Raw genomic sequence first — 11,879 nt, forward strand, 5'->3', positions numbered from 1 at the left:
TCCTCAGAGCCGTTACGCTATTTCTGTTGGAAGGACTGGCTATTTTAGTCAGTGTTGCTCTGACAAAAAACGTGCCTAGAACATCCTCTGGTGGTGATAGTGGGAATCATCAGCTTCCACATAACTCAAGGTTCAGTGCCAGCCCCATTCCTCACCACCGACACTTCCCAGAAAACATACATAATGACGGAGAAATCTGCTGCTTTCAACACATTTCAACTACCCAGCCACGTATTTTAGTCACTCCACTGTCGAAGTTCTTAACACATGGTGGCATCATCCTGCCACAGGACTTGCTTTTCACTTTTTTCTACCACAGGTATAAATCTGTGAAGAGACTTTACAAGTCCGTTTTTAGAAAGACAAAATCTCGGGGCGCCTGGGTGGTGCAGTCGTTAAAAGCGTCTGCCTTCGGCTCAGGGCGTGATCCTGGCGATCCGGGATCGAGTCCCACATCAGGCTCTTCCGCTGTGAGCCTGCTTCTTCCTCTCCCACTCCCCCTGCTGTGTTCCCTCTCTCGCTGGCTGTCTCTCTGTCACATAAATAAATAAAATCTTTAAAAAAAAAAAAAAAAAAAGAAAGACAAAATCTCATATGATCCTTCTTCGCAAATTTCCACAAAGATACACCAATTATTATTCTACACATGTAAGCATTTTAAATGATTCTGCACTAAAAAGAAGACATTCTAACTCATGAAAACAGCAAGTAGAATGATGGTTGCCAGGGTCTTAGGGGATGGGGAGAAAGGGGAGAGGCTGGTCAAAGGGCATAAACCTTCAATTGTAAGATAAATGAGTTCTGAGGATCTAACGTACAGCATGGAGACTATAACTAACAGTACTGTATTGTCTACTTGAAATCTGCTAACACGGTGGGTCTTAAGCACGTTCAACACACACACACACACACACACACACACACACACACACGGTAGCTATGATCAACTTCATTGCAGTAATCACTTCACAATGTATACATATATCAAGCCACCGCGCTGTACATTTTAAGTACAGGTCATTTTATTTGTCAGTTATAGTTCAATAAAGCTGGGGAAAAAAAACCTAAATTTTTATGAATAAAAATGAAAAATTATTTCACAAAGATAAACAGAATGCATTGTTCAGATTTCTTTGTCACAAAAATTAAAGTTTAATAAAAGCTGTGCAATCGTCACAGTTGGAGATCCAAAAGCTGCAAAGCGAGATTTCCTCACCTGGTGATTGTGGTCTTGAGTGTTTTGCTTCAAAACTGCAAACCCCACAGAGATGGCATTTTTTTTTTTTCCAAGAGTAAATTATAGAAACCCGTAAACAATGACAGTCTTTCCGGGGATGGGAGGGCCAAGGCGTCAATTATGAATTAATTAAGCTTATGTGGCAATTGAAACCTGTGAATTAGGTGAGAAGCAGCCTTCATTTAAACCAGTGATGAGAGCTATTGAGATCATCATGCCTCCTGATACAGGCCATGTGTTCTTTGTATTTTGTTACACATCATAGAATGAATTAAAACTAAAGAGGCTGGCTAGTGTTGCTAATTTCATTAATGATTTTGTTGAATGTAAAGCTGAAAGGATGTGGCACATGACTAGCTGTTGAATGTCATGGTACTGACAACATTTTGGGGGCCTCCGGCTCTCAGAGATGTCGTCATCCAAAGGAATTACTACTTTGTAAATGTTTCCTTTGTAAATTCCTTAGGATGTAAAGAAGATAAATATGAACATGTGTTCCTGATTCACAGATTAGAACATTATTATAGTAATCACAGGTTGAAAATAATAATACCATGATGTCAAAGATGGAAGTCTCCTTTGCCCTATTTGGAACAAAATAGATAATCAATGGTACATCCCAGGCCACACAACGGCCCCTACCACTTACCCTTTCTACGGGTTGTCATTTCTTCAATCTCAAGCAACCAAAGCTGAACTCTGGCTAGAAGTAACAAAAGACAATTTATTAGAAAAATCCAGGAAAGCTCCCAGGTCTGGAAGTCAGACAGAAAAACCCAGCTTGGAAAAGTCAAGAAAAGGCATGCAGTGACCATAGGTTACCTTTGCCATGTGTAGGGTGATGGTGACAAGAATTGGAGGAAAGAGACACAGAGACCCCACCGGCTTCCTTCACAAAAGGCAGGCACCTGAATTTACCATCCCACCCAGACTAGGCACACTGAGGGAAAAGCATTTCTCCAAAGAGAAATTGAGTGGAGAAGGGGTAATGTATGCAGGTGACCGGAAAAGATGGCAATTGCCCACCACCCAAGCCATGGTCCCCCACCCTTCAACTGATGTTGGATTTGGAGCACCGTGACCAAAATCCTTTTTGTGTGCACTTTCAATGTTTTCCCTTTTTCTTTAATTGTACATTTTCAAAAATTTAATGTTGTTTTTAATCCTAACATGGGACAGGTCTTCTAAGAAAAAGATGAATAAAATTTTCAGTGAAGGCTTGCTTCATAATTCAGGGTGTCAGGCAGGACTACATAGGACAGAGATGACATCTCCCTTGATTGACAAAGACAACCAAGTCCTCAGCCACGGTTGACCATGCTCTTGCTTAATCACTGGGATGATACACAATTCAAATAAAGAGTTGAGCCCAGCCTGGGGTCCTGGTCAAGAAAGATGGGATTTATAAGACTCCCAGTCCACCAGAGAGCCGGAGTACGCACAATAACAAAGGCTAGGGACTGAGCACACACAGAAAGCCGGGGGAGAAGGACCCACCTTACATACTGGATACTGAGACCAAGTGCAGGGCATTAACGTTAGAGCACCCCTGTTGGAAGGATTGCATTGGAACACACTTCCCAGTGTGACGTACAGTGGCCGGACGGGACTACTCAGAGCGGAGCTTGTGGAAGGCAATTCTTCCACGTCAGTAGCTAAAAAGGATTAAATTTACAAAGTAATCATTCCCCATGTGATAACATCTCCAGAGATAGGTGATCTATAAAACTGTGCTGTCATCTTGCCATTCACTAGCTGTTTGTGTGGCCTGGACTGATGAAGTCATAAAAAATACAACCATGGTATCTCTTTAGCCTTGCTCTCCCCCGAGCCCCCACCAACCCCAAACCCAAGGAAGAAGAAAAGTCCTGTAAGTTCAGTGAGGGGAAGCAGCTCTCATAATTTTCTAACAAGTAGGAGGTAGACGTGGAAATCAATACTTGAATATTCACCTGTTATTACTAGGTTAGAATGAATTAAGTATTTTTACTATGTCTTTCTGTATTACCTTTTTATTATTATTATTACCTAAATAACCATAAATAATGCTTATAAGAGTCAGTACATTTAATCCAAACGTTGATTCCCTTGTGCCTCATGAACATTCCTTTTTGTGCCTCAGAAAATTGTCCCTCAGGGCTGGGGGCGAAAGTGTCGTATAAACATAAAGCAAAGTGATGGAAGAGGTCCGCCATGGAAGAAACTAAGAAAATGTTAGGAAATAACCAGAACTGATTGTATGAATTTCTGGTGGGCAGAAATGATGTCTATTGTTTTCAGTGTTATTTATCATAATCTGCCATTGGGCCTGCTAATAACACAAATGTTCAGCGGTGGTTACACTTTATCTCAATCTAATTAGCTAGTTGTTTTCTCAATCCAGATCCTCAAATACTTATGCACCCCCAATCAAATAGGTGCTGTAAGGATGTAGAGATGAGGTCACACGACTCCTACCCTCAAGGAGGTTATAGTCTGGTACAGTAGAGATACGTCATGAGTACGAGGTGGAGAGCCACTCGTTAACTCTTTAACCACAAAGTGTTCAGGGAACAAAAGGACAAGCTCTGTGGAATACGATATCCTCAGAAACACAAAAGAGCTTGTCACAAATATTCTATCTGGTAAGAAGGAAGTCCTTTTTTTTTTTTTTTAAGATTTTATTTATTCGAGAGACAACATATGCAGGGGGAGAGGCAGAGGGAAAGGGAGAAGCAGACTCCCCGCTGAGCTGGGACACCGCCCTCACCCGACGTGGGGCTAGACCGGGACCTGGTGATCATAACTTGAGCCAAAGGCAGACACTTAACAGACTGAGCCATCCAGGTGCCCCAGGAAGCCTTTTTTTTTTTTTTTAAGGTTGTATTTATTTATTTGACAGAGAGAGACAGCCAGCGAGAGAGGGAACACAAACAGGGGAAGTGGGAGAGGGAGAAGCAGGCTCCAAGCGGAGAAGCCGGAGAAGCCGGATGTGGGGCTCGATCCCAGAATGCTGGGATCACACCCTGAGCCAAAGGCAGACGCTTAACGACTGCACCACCCAGGCACCCCATCCAGGAAGCCTTTTTTAACTGAAGACTTCATGCACTCTTTCTTGATCTCCCTCACATATTATAAATAAAACAATGCTGTTAATACCAGTGGACCTTGAACTTCGGTTTGCATAAGGATAGCTAAGAAAATGGTAAACATGCAGATGCCCCAACCATAATAAGCATCGACTTCAGTGGGTCTACATTTTAATGTATACTCAAGGTGATTTTGATATGGGTCCTTGGCTTATACTTTGAGAAATGTCATTCAGATGTTGATATTTCGTTCGGATGTTTGTCCTTCAAAGTTTGTACTCCTTTACCATGGCTGAAATGAGTGACAAGCATTTGGGAGAGTTTTATAAGATATATAAGATATTTTACACAGGTACTGCCCTTTCCCCAGGTGACACCCATGCTAACTTTGCCTACTCTGTACTTTAGGTAAAAACGTGGCTGCATTTTGCTGGGGCTGAAGAAGAATTCTAAGATGCGTTAAGCAATAGAAGAGCAAAATTCATGCACTATTAAGGCCCCCATGTCCTTTGCCCACAAATCATTATTTGGAAAGAAGTAGACATGTCTGACATAACAAGATTTAGGAGAGACCAACACAGACATTTTCACTTCTTTGCATTGCAAATTTTATGTGCTACCTTATCATTATATTGAAAAAATATTATCAGGTTTATATGACATTGATTTGTTCTTAATAAACCCATGCTGTTTATGTCGCAATTCATTTGATTGTAGAATTCTGAATAGACTATAAAAACAAATTTCTGGAGTTAATGAGCTAAAAAATTGCCATTAATTGAAGTACAAGCATTTATTTCAATTAAAGAATGTCACAATATTTAGTTTACATCTCATAGCTACCACCGTAAATCTAATCAATGGCGTAATTTATACCGAAGAGCAATTTGAATAATTTAATACACTGTACTTAATGTTGGCCATTAGATGTAATTGCAAATTTATACTATTATAAACGCAATATGTACTGTTCTTTATTTTGTTTATTTCCTGTCATATTACTTATTATTACTACTAATAACACATAAGATACCATCCCTTTTTACCAATACCTCAGAGAAAGTTTAAGCAGTGTAATCCCGTGGGCAAAATCCATCTTTCCTAAATAAACTGAGGGGGAAAAAAAACACCAGACTTTATAAATACTAAACATGCAATTACTTGGGATTATTCAATAAACTTAAATATCTATATTCTAATTTCTCCTTTTATGCCAATTGAGTCTCAATTTCTATAGAAGGAAAGTAAAAAGCAGGTATGTGGTTTCAAGTCTCGGTCTCACCTAACACCTCCTACTTGAAACACTCCCTTGTCCAGGAGATTGAGGGTAAGTCATAATGAGAGCATGCACCAGTGAGAGGATGCGGTGAGAGGACACTTCACCTCCGTGATCTTCCATGACCTTCCTCCCCAAATCACAACCTAGCCAAACCATGAGAAAACATCAGACAAACCCGATTTAAAGGATAATCTGACAAATATCTGACCAGTCCTCCTCAAAACTGTCAAGATCATTTAAAAAAGGGAAGTCTGGGACACCTGGGTGGCTCAGTTAGTTAAGTGTCTGCCTTCAGCTCAGGTCGTGATCCTGAGGTCCTAGGATCAAGTCCTGCATCGGATTATTTGCTCAGTGGCAAGTCTGCTTCTCCCTCTGCCGGCCGCTCTCCCTGCTTGTGTGCACGCTCTCTCTCTCTCTCTGACAAATAAATAAATAAAATCTTTAAGAAAAAGCTGTAAGGAGCTGGATTTTTTTTAAAAAGGCGGGGGGAGTCTGACAAAAGTCACAAATCAGAGGAGGCTTATTAAACTCGAGCACTAAAGGTAAGCTGGCATCCTGAATGGAGGCAGAACCAGAAAAGGGGTTTTGCAGAAAACTAATGTGAATTCAGCGTGGGCTTTGGTTAATAGTAATGTATCAATACTGGTTCGTTAGTTGTAACAAATGAACCATAGCAGTGTGAAATGTTAGCAGGAGGGGGAACTGAACGAAGGGGGTGTGGGAAGGCTCCATATTAACTTGGCAACTTCTCTGCAAACTGAACACTATTCTAAAATCAAAAGATTATTTACAGATGAAAAAGCAATAATATTAAAGGACAACGTGCAGAGGAGGATGGGCACCTGGGTGATGGGCATTAAGGAAGGCACGCGATGTAATGAGCACTGGGTGTTACACGCAGCTGATTAATCCCTGAACACTACATCTGAAACTAATGATGTACTATATGTTGGCTAATTGAATTTAAATTTAAAAACTAAAAAAAAAGGACAACCTGAGAGAAAATATTTGTGGCATAATAATAAATAATTAGCATCCAGAATATAGCCTCCAAATTTATGAGAAAAAAGACAAAAATAGAAAAGTGGGAAAAACACAGAAGAGGTAATTGCCTGAAAACATATAAAATGTGCAATAAATATAAAATGATGTTAAGCAAAACAAAATTAAAACGACCACTTTTTATCCATTTTGTTGACAAATGTAGATTAACCACACCTAGGTCAAAATTAGAGAAACTCCATTGCCACGCACGGCTGGTAGATCGGTGCGGCATTACGACCTCTTTGGGGAGCAATTCGACAGTATAAATTATAATTAGAAATGCTCATGCTCTTAAACCCAGAAATTCCAAATGTCATTATTTATCCTAGACATGCAACGGCCAGAAAGCAAGTACAAGTCCATCCGCTGGGGCAGGGTTTGGAGTGGTAAAAAATTTAAAACTATGTACATATTCATAAATAGAGCAATCGTTACATAAATTAAACAACGTGACAGTATATGTACCCCACATGTATGATACACGCTCCATCACGACGTACAAAATGAGGCAGACCTCTCTGAGCTAACAGGGACAGATGTTCAGGATTTTCGCTGAGGGGGGAAAAAAGTAAGCTACAGAACAGCACACATTAAAAAAGAAAATAAAGAGAAAAAAATGCTAACAAAATTGTATGTTTTATCTGGAACCCCCAAATATATAAATACATGGAAAGTAACCTGGAAGATTTATAGTGTATGGTTAGAGGAGATAAAATTTAAGAGTGAGGGGGTACAACCTGTGTTAAGGATGCTTGTCCAAGAGAAATCTGGTGGGTGCTGTGCTGATACAGGTCGGGCACCAGCTCCCCCGTGGCAGCGTCTGCTGATTTCTGAGGAGCAAATACACGCCTCACAACATTCCTAAAACGTTAACAAATGGTTGTTTCTTCCGAGCCAGTACAAGCCTGCTCTAGTAGATTACTAACTCTAGCCCTACCTCTTTTTTTTTAACTTAGGTGGTTAGAAGTTATTTCTCAATAAAAAGGAAATATTCTATCTGAGTTACTCAGGGACATTCCAGAGCCGGAATTTTCCCAAATTATATTAAAGCCTTTACATGCTACATAGGGCTCCTGATGTCATTGAAAATGTCTGTGTCCACAGACGATGGTTTTGAGGTGTTCGGATCATAGACGTTGTCTCTCTCATAGTAGTATAAGTGAACTTCAAATAATTTTAAACAAATGATTTCTCTGCTTTTCATCATTAAGCTTCATGAATGACAAGGTAGTTAAGGCTGTTGTGTTAGTTGCCTACTCCCGCTGTAACAAATCACCACAAATTTAGTGGCTTAAAGCAACATAAATTTATGTTATGGTTCTGCAATTCACAAGTCTGAAATGGGCCTCAGTGGGCTAAAATCAAGGTGTCAGCAGGGCTGCGCTCCTTCTGGAAGCTCTAGGGGAGAATCCGCCACCTTGCCATTTTTAGCTTCTAGAAGCCGCCTGCATTCCTTAGCTGGTGGCCGCCGTCCTCCATCCTCAAAGCCAGCAATAGTAGATTGAGCCCTTCCCACCTTGCATTCCTCAGACATTCCCTCCAGTCTTCCCTTTCCACATTTTAAGGACCCTTGAGATTATACTGGGCCCAGCTGGAGAATCCAGGATAATCCCTCCTCCATCTCAGGTCAACTGGTTAGCAAGCTTAATTCTGTCCATGACCTTAATTCTATTTTCCATTCACCAGTTCTGGGATTAGGACACAGACATCTTTGGGGGACTCTTAATCTGCCTACCAGAGTCAGGAAGACAGCTGTTGGAAGAATGCCACCAATGATCAGGACGACCTGCTTGCCTCCCATTCCAGCCGACCTGATAGTCCACAGATTTGCTGCCTCCGTTTCAACCTTGGAGGAAGGGTTACAAAGATCATGCGGGGGGGTTGCTGACCATTTGTAATGAGAGTGTTAGTTTCTCTGGCAATGATGAAGTTGGTCTGAACTGTGTGATACAAGGTTTCGACCAGACATGAATAGCAATGGTAACCCCAACTTCCAAGGCTTTTCTTTCTGATAAAAGCAATACTAGCAATAACAGTATTATCAGAATCATCTCTGGAGCCATTTGGTACTGACCTTTTTTGGTTACTTCACCCAATAATACTTAGGAGTCAAAGGGAAGCGATAGTTTTGGTCCTGCTCCCACTGATGCTGGGTTGAATTAGCTGGCACTTCGGTTCCCACCTTCTGCATCTGTCCTATGGGCACTTAGACTAGCATTGCTCAGTGGAGTTCTTAAGCCAGGGAAGTGTTGGAGCCTGTATAGCCCCCGCCTGGTAATTATTCTTTAACACAACAGAGAGAAGGAATGTTTTGTCCAGATTTTAAGTACCAAAGTCATTAAGATGCTATTAACAATGGGCCCTACAAAGGCAAAAATTAAACAACAAAAGCTTTAACTGCATGAAATGGGAAATCAATGTCGTATTCATGAAAACACTGAGGGGAACAAGATATAATCGAAGGTTTCAAGACACATTCAGTACCAGTGTGATGCGTACGCACTGACTTGGACAGCAGGTAGGATACAAGGAGGTCAGTCACGTAAGAAGAAAAAAAACACGAATATTATTCCTTCCACAGTGAGAAGGAATTTGGTTCTTTAAAATACTATTGTATATTTCAGTTAATATACACCGTAATATAATCCAGGCCTCTTGATGAGCTGGGTTTTTGTTTGTTTGCTTGTTTATTTGCCTAATTAAGTGCGATAATATTTCAGTTAAAAAGTACTCAAAGTGTTTCCAGCGTAGTTGTTGGATAGCAAGGATCAGGTCATGAACCCTGGAGCTGTCGCGTGGCGTTGAGGCTCAGATGCTTCACTTGGCATCTCATCTCTTGACCCAGGGCTGCAGGTGTGGCTTCACCCCAAACACTTAGTGAACCTGACACAGTTAAAGAACCTAAGAGGACATATGAAATATCATCTTAGGTTAAAGTGATTTGGATAGCTACCTTGTTCTTTTATTCCCCCTCTTTTCTGTACCCTTCTGAGCTTTCTGGGAATCCTTGTTTTGGGAAAAACTAAAGTATTAAAATTATCTTAATTAAAATTATCTTAACAGACAAAGAAGGTATTTAAATTTTTGAGAAAGTTAATGAGAAGATATGACTATCTTTACTTTCAAAAAAAATGTTGACGTCTAAAAAACACTGAAGTGAGAAATTTCTAGTCTATACTTCAAATAAGAAAATACAATTGAAGAAAAGCTAAATTACTTTCTCCCCAAAGGCAACCAAAATATCGGGGCGGGGGGGCACGTTGTGTGTGAATGAAGGAAAAATGTATTTCTCTGTCTGCCATGTCATTTTTCTTTCCTTTTCTTTAAACATAGAGTCTCTATGAAGAGAATGTAGAAAGGAAATATGGGACAGATAGGAAGATAATAGATTTGAAATAACTTTAATTTCCTCACGTATAAAAATTCTTTTTTTAAGATTTTATTTATTTATTTGAGAGAGAGACAGAGAGAGAGAGCACAAGTGGGTTGAGGAGCAGAGGGAGAAGCAGACTCCCTGCTGAGCAGGGAGCCCGATGTGGGGTTCAATCCCAGGACCCTGGGATCATGACCTGAGCTGAAGGCAGACGCTTAACAACTGAGTGACCCAGGTGCCCCTCATGTATACATATTCTTATATGGAAACCTGAGCATGATTTTGTCCCCTGTGAAAAAAGAGAAACCCATCTGGTGATCCAGTTATAAAGAGAGCAATATTTATCCTCACATTTCAAAAGAAATAAATTTGAAGTAAACCAATATGCATATTACTTGAGTAACATTATATTCCTAATCCTGGGAGCATTTGGAAAAATAGTATAATTCAAAGCCTCACTTTTCCCAAAGGAACAATGTTATAATCAGAGGGATAACTATAAGATATTTATGGTTCAATGTGATAAAGCTGAAAAAAGAGTTAAATAACAGTCTGCAAGAAATGAGGGTGAGAAAGGAAGAGGAATTCGTACGATTTGCTGCAATTTGGTTTTATCTTCTTGTTGGAATGAAAATTGAATTCAAGAAAGCACAATTATTAGCAGCTCTTAGAAAAGAGTGAGTTCCAAGCTTAACAATTAATGTAGTTAGGTTATTTCAAAGTAAATTTTAATATTATTTCTTTTATCTACAGCAGTCTGTAATGTCAGGCAGGTAGCTATTGGATAGAGCTTTTCAGGGACCATATCACTGTGATCAAATCTCTCAGATTCTGTAAGACACCATCAGTATAATCAGGACAAATTACAGTGTAATATCTGTGTGGCTCTTCTTGTGCAAAAGCACTGTTACTGCTCCATTCCTGGTACTCCCAACTATCTTCTAAAGTAGTAGAAACAAATAGAGATAACATATAGAATTTTCTTTTTTAAAAAAAAGATTTTTTTCACTCAGGTAATATAAATATTAATCAGTTAAAACTCTAAAATTCATGTGACCCAAAATATTAAATCTAGAATAATTTTATTTATTGTTTGAAATATACAACAAAGAGCTTAAAAGGGAAACTAGAACATTAGTCAAGTAAGTTTTAATCAAATATGCAAAAGACATGACTGTAAGTCCCTGGCCCAAAGTTAGCTATTAGATCAAGTTAGCTTCTCCCAAATTAACAGATTTAATAATATGAATAGATAAAGACAGATATACACATATACCTCTCAACAACACAATGGAATCTCAATTTGTAGCCGCTAATTAATTCAGAAAGATACCACAGAATTTTTTAAAGGTTTATTTATTTATTTGAGAGAGAGAGAAAGAGCAAGGGGAGGGGCAGAAAGAGAGGGAGAGAGAGAATTGCCAAGCAGGCTCCTCACTGAGCTTGGAGCCTGGTGCCAGTCTCAATCGTAGGACCCTGAGATCATGATCTGAGCCAAAATCAAGAGTCAGCCACTTAACTGACTGAGCCACCCAGGTGTCCTGATACCACAGAATTTTAGAATTTACAAAGACCCTTAAGATATTCAAGAGAACATTTTATCATCTGGGGCCTCAAATTATTCCTATAACTTTAGTGTCCAACAGAGTCAAAGACAACTAAGCATACAAAAAACAAGACCCCATGAAAAAAAATCAACAGAAGTAACAGAAAACTGAAATAGATCCACAAGAATGGTAGATAGTGGAATTATCAGACTACAGACTATGAAACAACTAGTATTACCATAAAGCCATGGTTAAAATGATCAGCACCAACATGGAAAAAAACTATTAAACAGTGACATACATGATTTGGAGAAAAACCAAGCAGAAATTA

The sequence above is a fragment of the Ursus maritimus genome, unplaced genomic scaffold (assembly GCF_017311325.1).
Source record: "Ursus maritimus isolate PB19 unplaced genomic scaffold, ASM1731132v1 scaffold_9, whole genome shotgun sequence".
NCBI classification, from domain to species: Eukaryota; Metazoa; Chordata; class Mammalia; order Carnivora; family Ursidae; genus Ursus; species Ursus maritimus.